Source organism: Mus pahari, chromosome 2 (assembly GCF_900095145.1).
Source record: "Mus pahari chromosome 2, PAHARI_EIJ_v1.1, whole genome shotgun sequence".
NCBI classification, from domain to species: domain Eukaryota; kingdom Metazoa; phylum Chordata; class Mammalia; order Rodentia; family Muridae; genus Mus; species Mus pahari.
This window is the reverse complement of record NC_034591.1, coordinates 114,319,035-114,334,907: the sequence shown is the minus strand read 5'-3', so window position 1 is coordinate 114,334,907 and position 15,873 is coordinate 114,319,035.

Below are 15,873 nucleotides of genomic sequence, written 5' to 3'. Positions count from 1 at the left end.
AAAAACAAAGAAAGAAAGAAAGAAAGAAATATAGAAAGAAAGAAATATAGAAAGAAAGAAAGAAAGAAAGAAAGAAAGAAAGAAAGAAAGAAAGAAAGAAAGATAGAAAGAAAGAAAGAAAGAAAAAACAAAAGAATTCATGGGCGTTGCATGAAAGCCACTAAACACCTGAAGGAAATTAGACTCCCTAGACACGCTGGCATTCTCCTCTCACTTGCTAATCACTGGGCAGATCAGGGGTGGCTCCTTCTCATGAGGATGCTGAAGACGACAGACAAAAGAGCTGTTTGCAGACCATGCAGCGTTTGACTCCATAGCTGATCTATAGCCTCTCCTCTAAACCAAGACTACTTTGGTTTGATAACTGGCTCTTCTATTAGTCCCTGGAAGTCAGGGGCGGGGGTTCTGGGGAGGGGAACTGAGGAGAAAAGACAGACATGGGTCCAGCCCAGTGCCACCATTCAGCATGAGACACACTGGGTCACGTGGCTTGAGTGCATACCCCCCCCCCCAGCCATGGGAGAAAGTTGAGAGGATCTCTGAGGCATAAAAGCTGTGATGCAGACATCTGCAGGATGCTGCAATCCAAGAGTCTACTGGACGACTTTTCAAAAGACTTGAACCGCTGAGTGCCTGTGCCACTGGCCAAGCCCACCTCCTCCCTGAGACACCTCAGCTGCCTGCAGCTTCAGCAAACTCTCCCATCTACAGACTTCTGGAACTGTGTGGTCCAGTATGGGAATCCGGGATGACACACAGCCACTAAGCCTGTGAACTGTGACCAGACCAAATTAGGAGATGGCGCAGGTGTAAGGACATCCTGATTTCAACGGCTCATACACAAAATGGAATCAAAATAACACCTTAGTAAAGTTATACTGCTCAGAGGTTAAGATAGTAATATTTTGACTATATTGGGTTGTCAGAATTTTATGCTTATGCCTATGGGAAGGGGTTGCACATTTGTGTGTGCTCGTGTGTGTGCATGCCTATGTGTGTGTGTGTGTGTGTGTGTGTGTGTGTGTGTGTAGGACAGAGATCAACACTGAATGTCACTCCCCCGATGCTGTTCATTTTTTCTTTTGAGACAGGGTCTCTCTCTGGGCTTGAAGCTCACCAAGTAGGCTAGGTTGACTGGTAACCCCCAGAAATCTGGCTGTCTTCACTCCCCCAATGCTAAAATTGCAAGTGCATTGCAGACCTTTAAACTCGGGTTCTTGGAATCCAACCCAGGTCCTTACAGCTTGCACAAGTTCCAGCCCAGGTTAGATGCATTAAGAAACTTATCCTATGCATTTCTGTTTTCTTTGGTGTGTCTACTACAGAAGCACACACACACAACACACACGCACACACACACACACACACACACACACACACAGCCATGTATACATGTAGCTCATGTGTTCTCAGAGTCTTAGACAGCTTTGCTGCTGCACTCAGATGCAGGACACGGGTTGTGTCTCCCCCATGGCTTTGGCATCTTGCTTCTTTAAATTCTCTGGGCACAACACAGGACTAGTACTTCGTCACTTGCATTCCATCACTGTCTGCCCAAGTGACCCCTTCTGTCTTAGAGATGCAGTATGTGTTTGATAATGATCCTTTCAGTCAACAATTGCATGCTGATCCCTACTTTGTGTCAGACTTGCCTGAGAACTAGGACTTTACTCCACAGCTTGACAACAGAGCAGGCATCCATCGTTAGCTCTACTTCGCAGATAAGGAAATTGAGATAGGAAGTTTAAGGGACTTGTTCAAGGTCGCCCACCAGGCAAGTGGCAGGAGATAGAATTGCAACAGTTTTGCTTGGCATCCAGTCACGGGAACTGATGGGGTAAGCCAGTTGTGGATCCTTCACCCCCACCACTTGCTCTCTAAATACCGTCCTCTTTATTAGTGTGTGCACACTTATGACAATGCTTAATAGTGCATCTTTTCCAATCGACCTCGTATGAGAACCGATATTATTTCCCTCCTGGTCTCTTTGTCATCCTCAGGCCTCACACAGGACTGGCATTTTGCAAGAGCTTAGCAATGGCTGTTCAGCATGTGAAGGAGTAAATGATCAGGCTGCCACCATCATTATAAAAATCCATGCTGAATTCTATTTTCCTGCAGAGGATGAGAACAAATTACAACAGTACTTGAAAGCCATTCCTCAAACAACTGTGATCTTACGAACATTCATTTTGTATTTTATTTATTTGGAGCTCTGTTTTACAAAGAGATCCACTTTGCATGAGTCTAGGGAGGAACCCTCTGCTTCCCTGTTTGTCGCCAGTTTAGCATGCTGTCGTTCCTCAAGCCATCACGACCAAGCAGGCAACCTGTCTTTTGTCAAAGGAGGACACGTATCCTTAAAACAGCTGTGCGCTGGCTGTTGGCAGAGCTTTGCTACAAAGCCAAGGGTTTTTTTTTTCTTTTAATTATCTTGCCATAATTTATTCATTACAGAAGGGATCTAAATAGGTTGAAGCATGCCAGGACCACCTAATGCTTACAAGACAGGAAACTATCCAGCCCACCAAAGAAGAAGAGACAGCCAGGCATGCAGAGAGGAACGCTAAGTTATGAACTCGTAAAGAATAGTTAGTAACTCCAGCTTTGCCACGTGCTGCCTCTCGAGTCTAGGGTAAGGCACGATTCCTCGTCGCCATGAACTTCAGTAGAGCAAGGAGGACAGCACCTGGCTTGTGAATCACTTGAACAAACGTGGCCATTTTCCAGCACAGACATTACTCATCGTGCAGTTTACATGTGAACTGTTCACATAGGCAAATGAGAGGGTTCCCTGATGGCCATTGGGGAAGGCTATGAAACCCTTACGTGGTAAAGCTTTGATAAAAGAAGTAGGTTACAGGACAAGGAAGTAGGTTACAGGACGAGTCTTGAGACTTTATCATCTCCTTCCACTCTCTTTTCACCCTCGGCTTCCACAGGGCAGATGCAGAGTAAACAGCTGGCCTCCGGCTTCTCCCTCCCAACCTTCTCTGCCAGGATGGCATGTGTCTGTTTAAATTGTAAGCTGGAATAAAAAAGCCTTTCTCCCTTAGGTTGCTTTTGTCAGAATATCGTATCATAGCAACAGGGAAGATCACTCCTACACCCACCAATTACAGTTTCCTTTCCCACCGAGCCAGGGTTCATTTCTATGAATCTTCCCATGGCACTTCCCGCAGCTGTCTGCCCTCAATGCCTGGTTGTTGTCAAGGCAGTAGTTCTTTCTGGGATCTCGGGATCAGAGGTAGCAATTGTTGGACATTTGTTTCTTTGGGGGTAGGAAAAAGAAGAGAGGAGGCTAGTATAGTTTTTATTCTCCAGAACTTCCTCTCTGGCTTCCTCTGGATATCACCACCCTGGCTAAGGTGATATCAAATGTTACCGTTGAGATGGCAGAGGCCCTGGAAGAAATGTGTTCTGTGGTTGTGTGAGGGGGTCGGGGTTTGTTTAATGAAATAGTGGGTGGAGCAGGATCGATATACAATGTAGCTGTAAAGTGCTACATTGTTTTACTCCTTGCTCAAAAGAAAAGTGTTACCTTCCGAGCCCTGCCTGCTGTGGTGCCCAGGCAGCAGGGATGCTTGGTTTCAGACAGGTCTGCCAATGTGAGCATGATTGGCAAATTATTCTCCAGGATAAGGGCATGCCAGTGCTCAGTGGATGGTGCCAGGAGGACAAAGGCCAGGAGGAAAAACACAAAGAACGGGCTGTCTTAGTTACTTCTCTGTTGCTGTGCTAAGACACCATGCCCAAGGCAACTTAAAGAAGAAAGAGTTTATTGGGCTTAGAGTTTCAGAGGGTGAGTTCATCACCATCATGATGGGGAGCATGGTGGTAGGCAGACATGGTGCCAGAACAGTATCTGAGACCTCACACCATCCAATCCACAAGCAGCAGGTTGAGAGAGAGCAACCTGAGAACCCCAGTGATGCAACCCTTTAAACAAGGCCACACCTCCTAATCCTTCCCAAACAGTTCTACCAACTGGGAACTAAGCTTTCAAATGCATGAATTGGGATGGCTGTAGGGGTATTCTCATTCAAACTACCCTATGATGGTGGTGAGCTGTTTTGGTTTTGCTTGTATCACTCCCAAGAAATTCCAGTTCACTGTTTGTTATGTATCCACTGAAAGCTGGTTCGTGGGGAAGATTTTTATATACTTACCCTTTTGTATTACACGAGGGTATATAATCCTTGTTCTTTCTTTTAAGGGATTCTGAATACATACCTTCACAATTTCTTCATTTAGACATATAAGTAGCATGTATTGTCATTAACTCTGGTTTACCACATCTGTGAAACGGTGTTCTTAATTGAGTATCCATCATCAAACAAACAAAAACAAACAAACAAAAACCAAAGAACATGTACACATTGAGAAATGTCCAGAATAATACACCCACTGTGGCCACTCACCCAATGCTGCTTGCTGGGAGGTCACTATGTGCTACAGTTAATAAGCCCTCAGCAAGTTCGTTCTCACAGCAGGGCAATCACAAAAGAATGACCTGACCTGCCCCCATTGTACTGATGAGGGAACCGAGGGTAGAGACGGTTAATAATTCCTGGGATTTCCACATTATTAAGCTTTAAAGAGTAGGTGGTGTTGATAAACACGTGACCCCAGAAATCACTCTCTCAGCTTCCCCAGCTTCCTCCTCCATCCCCCTGGGAATCCTGCAAGTGCTTATCTCAAAAGTTAGAGCTGGAAGTCGGTCAACAGTATTGTGCTGGTATTCATCTATGTTTTCAAAAGTTTCTACACTGTACTCATAATGGTGAAACCAAAAAAGAAAGTCGAGGAGAATAGGTCTCACATGGCTGAGAGTCAGAGCTGGAGGCAGGTCTGAATCTTCTAAAATGTCTGGATTTCATTCTGTTGAAGCTTGGTTTCTCTCTCTGTGAAACGGGACCATTAGAATGAATAACTGGCTCTCTCCACCTCCTTCTGGGAGGAACATTGCTCACATTCATATGATTGAGGGTCTAGACTTCTTTATAAATGAAATCTGTTGTCTTTTCTTTCTCCTGGGGAGTGCGGTTTATGATAATTTAAGAATAGAAAAATTCACTAGGTTTGTGATTTGAACATCTGCACTGGTTTCTGTGTGAATTCTCCTCTTATTATTAGGTCTCCAAGCTTTTCCAAACAAAGTCTTAGAACACAGTTTTGGCTAATTTCACATGAGCCTCCCCTCTGGTGAGCTAACTTTCCCAGTCATGTTAGTTCTAAATTTAGTGATCTTGTTGGGTGGAGGTGTTAGAAGGGGTATTAGAAATAAAATACTGTCTTAGTAACTTGGTTGCATTTATAGATCTTGAGAGGCCTCGGTGTGATAAAAGTCTGAGTTATGCATTGCATTAAGCAGTTATATAAAGCCTGTTGAATATTAATTTTGTAATGATTCACCTTACAATTTTATGAGGCTGGATATAAAAAGATGGTGTGAATAATTGAACCCCTGGTCTATAAAACGAAGCGTAGGGAAGACAGAGAGGGTGATTGGGAGTGAAGAAAGTAGAGGCTTTTCCTAAGTCAGCCTTAGTCCTGCCTGCTCATGAAGCCCTCCACAGTTTCTTCCACCACTGTATGAGTGAGTGTATCACACACTTTGGTTTTCCTGGGGGCGTGGTTCTAGGACCCCTATGGGTATCAAATCTGTAGGTGTTACATTTCTCACATCAAGTGGCAAAATATTTATTCATCTTCATGCTTACCTCAAACCATTTGTGGATGGTTTATAATACTCAATACCATGTAAAAGCTTCACGATAGTGATTGTGCTGGGTTGTACATCGTGAGTTAGTGATTGTGCTGGGCTGTACATCTTCATGTTCCCAACATAGAAACAATACTAGTGTAGTTCATGGAAATGATAGTTACACGGATGCCCCTACCACAGGTTGTATATGTGTCTCAAAGGAAGCTACTGTGCCCACAAAAGAACAAATATTATGCCCTTTAAAAACTAAGAAACAATGATGGCATTGTGGTGCACCCCTGTAAACCCAGCACTTTAGAAGTTAGGGAAGGAGGTTCTCCAAGAGTGTCAGGCCAGCCTGGGCTACGGAATGAGGCTATGTCTCAAAAATTAACCAGCTAATCAATCAAATTATACTGAACTAAAGAAGCCCAACCCATAAAAGAAATCAGACTGTACGATTCCATCTGTGTGGTTCTAGACCCAATCCATTAACATACGGTGAGAGGAAGCCCATCAACAATTGCACAAGGAGGAAGCCCATCAACAATTGCACAAGGAAACAGGAGAAAGGGAAGAGGAGGTGTCAGTTCGAGAGGCTATGAGGGAAAATTGCAGGGAATAGAGATGTTATGTGTCTCCATCACAGTAGTGGATGTGTTGTCCAGTGTCTACTGGGGATGCAAAGCAGAGCCAGGATGAGTAGGTTCCTTGGATTATTACAGCTCTTAGAAGAGAAGTGATGAGAATTTGGGCAGCCTGTGCAGGGCAGGTAACTGAAGTCCTGGGTCTCTCATCAGCTACCATGGCAGTAACAGCAACAGAAGATGTGGTGATGTTGACATTGGTGGACTCATGAGCCTGGCCAGCCAGGTGTGCCCAAGTCAGCAATGAATGCTTGGGATGAGAGAACTCTTCCCCAAGTGTTACAGCTCAAGAAAAAACACTCACTCTCAGATGATCCCGGTGAAATAACTGTGCACTCTATTTATTGCACATGGACACATTCCATATGGAGACTATATAAACATCAAGGAATGGGGTGGGATTTAGGGGTACGTGTTTCCTATTGGCTCCCTTTGAGATGTTGATGATGCTCTATTTGCATGGGGAAGGAATCCAGGTGTTTCCTCACATGACTGGGTGCCCATGGTCTGCTCAGTGGGGTGTTGTGGTTATGTGTTCCAGATCACATACAACAATGGATAGGGAGTGGTTCGACTCCTGCCAGTCTCAACTCTCTGAGATCCCTGCGTCTGAGCTCACTCAACCTTTCCAGTTCCTCTGTCTGGTGGCACTGCCTACTTGCCCTACTTGGGTATAAGATCATGATGCATATATTTGTCAATATCCGTTGTACATGGATCTATTTTATTACATATTATACTAAAGTTGATTTTTAAAAATCATTTGTTATTACGTATATATGATGGAGCCACCACAGCATGCATGTTGAAGCCAAAAGACAGTTTTGTGAATCAGTTGGGTCAACAGGCTTGCACAGCGAGCACTTTTGTCTACTCAACCATCTCTCTGGCTCCGATTGGAGGGTTCCTTTTTCTTTACCTTTGTTTTCGTGAATGGGGGGGGGCAGTGTTGACACCTTGTGCATGTGGAGGTCAGAGGACAACTTGCAGGAGGAATCAGTTCTTTCCGTCAAGTAGGTCCCAGTGAGACTCAGGTCATCAGTCTTGGTAATAGATGCCATTACCCACTGAGCCGCCTCACCAGCTCACAAATTTGATCTCTTTGGATGCTCTTGGCAATGTCTTTCTTATGGATCCAGTGGCATCCCTGGAAGCTGGCCTTCTAAGATCCTGACTCTCAATCAAGATTCTGGTACTTATTCATTAGAGCAGCATTTCTCAACCTGTGGGTTGTGAGTCCTTTCGGGGGGGGGGGAGGTAGAACAACTCTTTCAAAGGGGTCACCTAAGACCATTGGGAAACATAGATATTTGCGTTACAACTCATAACAGTAGAAAAATTACAGTTTTGAAGTAGCCATGAAAATAATTTTTATGATTGTGGTCACCACAACATGAGGAACTGTACTAAAAGGCCAAAGAACTATGCATAAGATGATCTTGGGTCCTGCGGCCACAGATATGAAACAAATACAGGTCTGGGGACATCTCAGTGGTAGAACACTTACCTAGGGTACATAATTCCTAGGGTTCAATCCCAGGTATAATAAATAAATAAATAAATAAATAACAGACATGATATTGGCATTGGGCCAGTGTCACATGAGTGATGGATGTCCAAGAAGAGAGTGATGATATTACACAGAAAAATTGCTTTTGCTGGTGTTGTTTTACCCAGAGAGCTAGAGGGAAATTATTTTGACTTGAGGCTAATAATTCAAAGAATGGATCCCCTTCTTAGGCTGTAAATGAACTCCCCTCACACTGAATGCTTGACAAGAGCACGGAGGATCTGAACAAGTTTCCTCAGCACTTTGAAAAGATAAACTCCCATCTGTCCCTGCCATATACTGTTCAGCTCACTCGGGCTCCATGCCCTTCCCTTTCAGCAGTAACAGCCTACACAACTGCCCCCTCACATCAAGCAGCATCAAGAGAATCAGCTTAGCTCGTCACTGACATTTCAGTTCATTTGACTCTTAGGCTTTTTGAGAAATGAGTTCCATATTAGAGAATCTAACAGGTGCTAGATGATAGGACTGCCATCGAGGGAGCTATGTCTCTCCTGAAAATGAACAACTTACCTCCTAGACAGGAAACTGTGACTCTGAATGGAAGAAGAAACACTGTGATGTGGGCTCCAGGTTTAACCTAAAACAACACATGCATTCATTTGAGAAGTGACCACTCAGTATCTACTGCATGTCTTCTCCTGGGAAGGGGGTGCCCCTGGGAATGAGACAAACATCATCTTCCCTCTGTTGAGTTGGACTGGAACAGTGGGATGAGTTCACTAAACAAAGATGCAGAGAAACAGTTGTCCAAGAAGAGGGCACTGTAAGTGCAGAGACACTGTGGTAAGAAGGGGCATGGTAGACAAGGAGGTCAGTGCTGGAGGGTGACCAGAGCAAAGGGAAGGTCTGCATTAAATAAGGCTAAGATGCAGGTAGCGACCAAGATGGAGATAAAATTCTAGATCTAGTCAAACAAGAAGGCACTGAAGGGTTTTAAGCAGAGAGAAATGAATAGGTCTATCTGTACAGCCATCCTGTAAAGAAAGAGTTGCCATGAGTCAAGTAAGAAAGCCAGGGGCAAGGGGGATGGCTGTAGTTCTGAAGGGCTTGCCACACAAGAGTGGGAGCCTGAGTCAGGATTTCTAACCCTCATGTAAAAGAGCAGGCATGGCAGTGTGTGCCTGTAATCCCAGAACTAGGGAGGCAGAGACAGGGGGATGCCTATGATTTACTGGATAGCCAGTCTAGAGTAATCGGTCAGCTCCAGGTTCACTGAGAGATCCTGTCTTTAAAAACTAAAGGGGGGAGCAATTAAGGACATTTGGCAATGACCTCTGGCCTCTGCGTGCATGCACAGATATGTGTCTGTACACACACAGGCCGACGCACAGTTTAAGGAAAGACACTCATGTTTATACTATGATGATGACGTCATAGATTAAGAGCTGTAAACCAGTATAAGAATGTATCATGGAGGGAGTGTTCCTAGGGCTGAATGAATGGCAGGAAGGAGAAGAAAAAGTCCAGGTAGATTATAGGGAACCAAGCAGTTGGTGGGAGACTTTCCCAGGAGATGATCTGGAATGCTGGGTAGGGTGTGTACACCCTTTGTCAGCCCTAAGAGTAGTAACTAGGCTACTCTGAAGGTCAGAAGAGCAATGTTTAGAAACATGCAAGAGGAAGAACGCTACTTGTAAAGACCTGTTCATTCCCCTTCCTTGATTCTCCAGACCTTTAGCAGGTCCTGAAAATGTCTGTGATGGCTGTTCCCAGTTGTCAGTTTGACCATTCCTGGAATGGAGGAAGCACCTGTGATCCAGATCTTGAGGCTGGCAGACACAGGCTTCTGATCCGGATCTTGAAGCATAGTGGCCATGAAAAGCTTAGGCCCAGGCAAGATGGTACATGCCTTTAATCCCAGGAGACAGAAGCAAGCAGATCTCAAGTTCAAGAGTTCAAGGCCAGCCTGGGGCAGGGCAAGTTCCAAAAACAGCTTAGATCCAGACATGGTGGTAAACACCTTTAATCTGGGCAATACCTTCTGCTGGAGGCCTACATGAGGACAATGGAAAAAGAATGACTTCTTCCTCCTCTTCCTCCTCTTCCTCCTCTTCCTCCTCTTCCTCCTCTTCCTCCTCTTCCTCCTCTTCCTCCTCTTCCTCTTCTTCCTCTTCCTTTTCTCCTTTTCTTCTTCCTCTTTTTCTTCCTCTTCCTCCTCTTCTCTTTCTCCTCCTCTTCCTTCTTCTACTGCTTGCATTTACCTGCCAGCACATCTGTTGAAACCTACCTTTAAGGATTCCAGCTTATACAGAAGAAACACCTACCCTTGTGGGACTAAGTAACTACTAGATTTTTGGAATTCCCATTCACAGCTGCCCATTGTTGGGTTAGTTAGACTGAAGACTATGCATCATTCCAACAATTTCCTTTAATATACAAATATATTCCATCAGAATATCTGTAACTCTAGAGACCCCTGACCAATACAATGTCCTAGTCTTCCAATCATGGCTCTATCTTCCTAGAACCATTTACAGCAACACTAGCTCAGGACAGCTCCAAGCTTCTGCCTGCTCTAATTTATTGGGTCTGCTGTGTGTGAGCATCCTGCTGGCTATGTGGTGAATCTCTTAGGAGGTTACTTTAGCTGTGCGAACCTTTTTGGAAGATTGCCTGTTTTTGTTAATTATGGCTTAGAAATTACTCTGTCAATAATTTTGGAGCCCGGGAGTCTAAAAAATTACAGGGTGTTATTAAATATTTAAGAACTGCTTAATTTCTCCACGTGATAGGTGATTTTAGTTGAAATCTGATCCTTGGGCTGTTTACCATCTTGTTTGGAGTCATAGATCCAATTTTCCCCATTAAAATGGAAAAGTGTGTGTAGAGATCTTGCTATTTGTAGAGAATAGTAAAACTAAGCCAAGAACAGAAGCAGAAAGGAGCTGGGGATATAGCTCAGTTGGCAGAGCTCTTGCCTAACATGCATGAAGCCCTTGGTTTGATTCAGCAGCACTTAAACCAGCTGTGGCAATACATGCCTGTCGTTCAGCCTTTGTGAAATGGAGGCAAAAGGCATTAACATTTCAAGGTCATCCTTAGGTACATTGTGAGCTCAAACCCAGACATATACACACACAGGAGCTCAAACAAAATAGAAGCATCATCTCAGCTTATAGAAATCTTGTTAAAGCCAAACTCCTAAGAGCAATGGGGAATACAAGTGCTTATTGAGCCATTACAGATGCTAGTCAGAAAGGACCATGTCTTGAAAAAGTTCCCCCAGTGACAAGGAGCAAGGCAAGAAACCAGTTGGAAATGAATCTGTGAGACCCAGAGTCCTTGACAATGTTCCAGTGAAAATTGGGAGAAGGATGGTCTAAATCACTTAGTTGAACCAACACTAGCTGTAGATAGGAGGGTGGGATGAAGTGGGAGAGGAGAGTTTGAGGATGGGATGGAGCATCAGGAGAAGTTGGGGTAATAAGCGGGATGCTGTGGTACCTGCACATATCCAGGAATGTCGAGTAGTCCTCGTTTGGACTGGGACTGTTGGGCAGTTTGTGCCCTTATGTTTCCTCTCTTCCATGTCCAGCTCATATAATGAAATGTAGGGCATTAATCTTGATTGTCAACTTGATTGCCTCTAGAATCGTCTAGCAGACAACTCTCTAGGCATCACTGTGGTGGCAGGGAGAGGGGGCGGTGTCTAGATTGGGTTGAGGTGAGGAGGCTCACCCTAACTGTGGCAAGCTCCATTCTATAGCCTGGAGTCCCAAAGTGAAGGAAAAAAGAAGTTGGTTGAGTACCAATGTTGGTTGTTCTCTGTTTCCTGAGTACAGACGCAGAGTGTCCAGTGGCCATGCTCCTGCCGTGATGCCTTCTGGGCTATATAAACCCTTCCTTTCTGAAGCTGCTCTTGAGGGGTGTGCTCCTACAGCCGTGACGTAAGTAGGGAAACGCCTTTGAAGATTTTCTCCTACCAGAACCTAGGGAGAATGCTACCTTTTAAAAATATTTGGGTTTTTTCTTTCTCATTGAAAAAGGAGAGAGAGAGAGAGAGAGAGAGAGAGAGAGAGAGAGAGAGAGAGAGAGAGAGATCACCTTGGAAAAAGTAGAAAGTCTAGAAGAAAAATTAGCCATAACCCAATTCCAAAAAAAAAAATTGATGAAATATTACAGTTTGCATAAAGTTGAAGAGAGTGGCTGGACTTTTAGAATGATCTGTTGGAAAGGGAATTTTTTTTTAACAAAACTTAATCACAGTTCTAGTATCCAATGTATATGCTTGTCCCAGCTGTTGGATCTCCAGTTCTCTGAATACCAGGAGGTTGTCTCTCACACAGTCTGACTCAACACTGACTGGGCTGCTACTCAAAGCTCACAGACAAAGGGCTCAGACCCCCTAGACAACAACCACAAGACCCAGGCCTCTTGGCCTTCCGACCAACTTAACACAATTGGGGTTCTTCTGTCCCCTCTTCAGATTCAGCAAGGCCTTAACAGCTCAGCAATTGCAGCTGCAATGCTGTATTTCCTGTTACCTTTGCCATAGATGAGAAAAGGTGAAAGGCCAGGTGAAGAGGGCCAGGGTCGAGGCACAGATCTGTGGGGAGATAATGCTCCTCCGTACGAGTTAGGCTTCTTACATTGGATCGTTCACCTCATCTAATCTACAGTGGACAGAGAGGCAGAAGTGAGATGGATGTCTATGAGGGGAGACAACACAATGAAGACTGGATGGAACTAAAAACTATTTGACTGAAATAACCCAGGAGACATGTTTTCTCTCATACACAGATTCTAGGTTTTGATATTTCTGTATGAATACTTGCGCGGTAGTGAGTACAGGTAGAGATCATGAAACTAGACAAGGGGACTGGGACCATATGAGTGGGGGGGGGGGAGGCTTTAAGGGAGGGGAATGGAGAGGCTAATAGAACATATGGCAGGAAAGTGGTAGGGGTGGGGCAGGGAAAATGACTCAGTGGTTAAGAGCACTTTCAGAGTCCCTAGGTTCCCTGTAGTCACCCACAGCATGACTTCTGGCCACCCAAGACTTCTGGTGCCCTCTTCTGGCCTCCCTGGGCACTGCCTGTACATAGTGCACACATACCCATAAAATTAAAATAATTGTGAAAGATATAAAGGGAAGAAAAAAGGGAAGGAGGGAGAAAGGGCGAGGAGGGAGAGAGGGAGAGAAGGGAGGGAGGGCAGGCAATTCCAGGAACAGAATGTGCTAGTGGGAAGGAAACAGGACGTGCGAAAGAGGGATGAGGAAAAGTAAAGATCAACTAAGAACATATGAACATGCCATGAGGAATTCTATGCTTCGCATGTTCATTAAAATCTCTTTTTAAATGATTTTTTTTAAAGTTTCAAACAAAGAAACTATTGACAGCCATCTCTCAGGAGTAGACCTGGGTTGGAGCAGGACATGTGACTTTCCCTGTGTTAACCCATTAGAGCCTGGGTGTTCAGAGCATGAATGGTTTTTTTGTGGTGTGTCCACCGCTGTCAAGTTGAGGGACTACAGGTGTCTGCACAGCATTGTCTATTTGGGAATACACCTGTGCCACATAACAGAAGGAAGAGTCAGGGTGAAGGAGGGTCACTTACTTGCTCCCTTGTCTAACAACCAGCTACTGACTGATCACCTACTACGTGCTGCTGTTGTAAGTGCTGGAGACAGTGGAAAGAATAAGACAGTATGGTCCTCCATCTGTAGAGCGTGGTCTTTCTGCAGGCAAATACCAATGGTCTGGGGAGATGCTCGGTCAGTAAAGCACTTGCTGAGGACCCACATCCAAAAGCAGGCGGGGAGACAAGACCCCTGTGTCTTACTTGACCAGACACACTAGAACATTCCAGGTAAAAGTGAGAGGTTGCATCCCCCAAAAGAAACAACAACAACAAAACAAACAAACAAACAAAAATTTTATAAAAGCACAGCATCCTAAGGCAGGACAGTTGGAGCTGACCTCTGGCCTCTGCCCTCATGTGACTGTGCATGCACTAGTGTATGTTTACAAAAATAAGTTGAAGGTTTAGGAAGATGACTGTACTGAGGAAAATAGAGGAGGTGCATCACTATGGGTGGTCGGAAGGCTCTCATCTAGTGACTGGGAACAATTTCTCTGGAAGCAGACATCTGAGTTGAGGGTCACACAGCAAGAAGAACCAGCCATACACAAGAAGTACAGAACTTACTTCTGGAAGAGAAAGCTACAAGGCCTGGAGCCCCAAGGTGAAATTAGCTAGAGATGTTTAGACTAAAGAAAGCTGGTGCGGTTGAAGGTTAATGAACAACAGGTGATGTGAGATAAAACGCAAGAACTAGGTGGGGCTAAGCCAGGTCATCTTCCGACATGTACTTGTATGTGTTATATATGTGCCTGTACTCACAGACAGGGAGATGGACACACACAAAGTTACCTCCCCACCCCCAACACACACACACACACAGCACATAGGATATATTGGAATTCAAAAGGGGAGAAAACAGAGAATATCAAAAGGAAATGGTGTTACTACAACTGATTCAACTCAAGAAAAACACAATAAGACTCCTCATTCACACTTTATGTCAAAACCAAACTATGAGGCAGATCAAAAAGTTACATATAATGAAGGAAAAAATGTAAAACCCTGAGGTGAGAAAATGGAGGTTATCCTCATGATTTCAAAGTAGATTTTATAAATTAGGAATGGAAAAAAAAAAACCTTAAGATTACCTAGATCTCACTGTGTGCTTCCATGTGGGATGAGAGCACAAAGCAAAAGCAATGCCATGCTGGTGGAGAACACTGGCAACTCAAATCTCTAGCAGAGCTCCCACCATCAAAGGGGCGATTCAAATGACTCAGTGGAGAATGGATGCCTTCCTATGTAGGGACATGAACCACAGAAAGATGGACAAGTTTCCCACATCACTACTACAATCAAATCCCACAGGCCTGGGAGCACTGTGAGACAGCATTTTATACCCATCGGAGCAGCAGAAATCTGAAGGCTGACTGTGGCATTTGGCAGGGAGTAACAGCAAACAGGCACTTCATCTGTGGCACTTGGCACTGGAGAGCAAGCTGTCAGCCCCTAATTAGACTCACAGATGAACACCCTCTGTAACACAAAGATCCTACTTCAAATTGGACACTGTTTGAAGAGGAGCCTCTTCATGCTTTGTGTGGAGCAAGGCTGGTTATTCACGATACAATTTAGCATCCTTGTGCACCACCACCATCCCAAGACACAAAAACATTAACTTAAATTTCCAAACGCTTGGAGGCTCTGGGTAGCCCCAAGTAAAGTTTTCCAGAAGAAATTCCTACCCATGTCCACCCAATATATTCTTTGTGGCTTCGCGCCCAAACAGTCTGAACCCTGTACAACCTCCACAGTTCCACAGAGAACAATCCAAATTGCATGGTGGCCTAGTTTGCTTCCTGTTGCTGTGACAAACAATGGCCCAAAGCAACTTAGTTTATAAGGAATTGCATTAGTTATCCTTCTATTGCTGTGACGAAACACCACGACCAAGACAACGTACGACAAAAAGCATTTAGAGGGCTTACCATTGCACGGGTTAGAATTCATGATGGCAGAGCACAGGAGTGGTAGTAGGAACAGCTCTGAGTTTACATCTTGATCCGAAGGCAGAAAGCAGAGAAAGCATACACGGTATGGGAGTGGGATAGAAATCTCTCTTGAAACCTCAGAGGCCTTCTCCCAGTGACACGCCTCTTCCAGCAAAGCCACTCCTCCTGGTCCTTCCCAAATCATTCCACCAACTGGGAACCAAGCATCAAACATATGAGCTTATTTTCCTTCAAACCACCATAGTGATAGCCTGTCATCTAGGGAGGTCAGGGAAGGAGCCTGGAGGCAAAAATTAAAGCAGGGATCATGGAAGGATGCTGCTTCCTGGCTTGCTTCCTGGCACCGCCCTCCTCAGTCAGTCAGCAACTAAGAAAATGTGCTATAGACATGCCGACAGGCCAACCCCA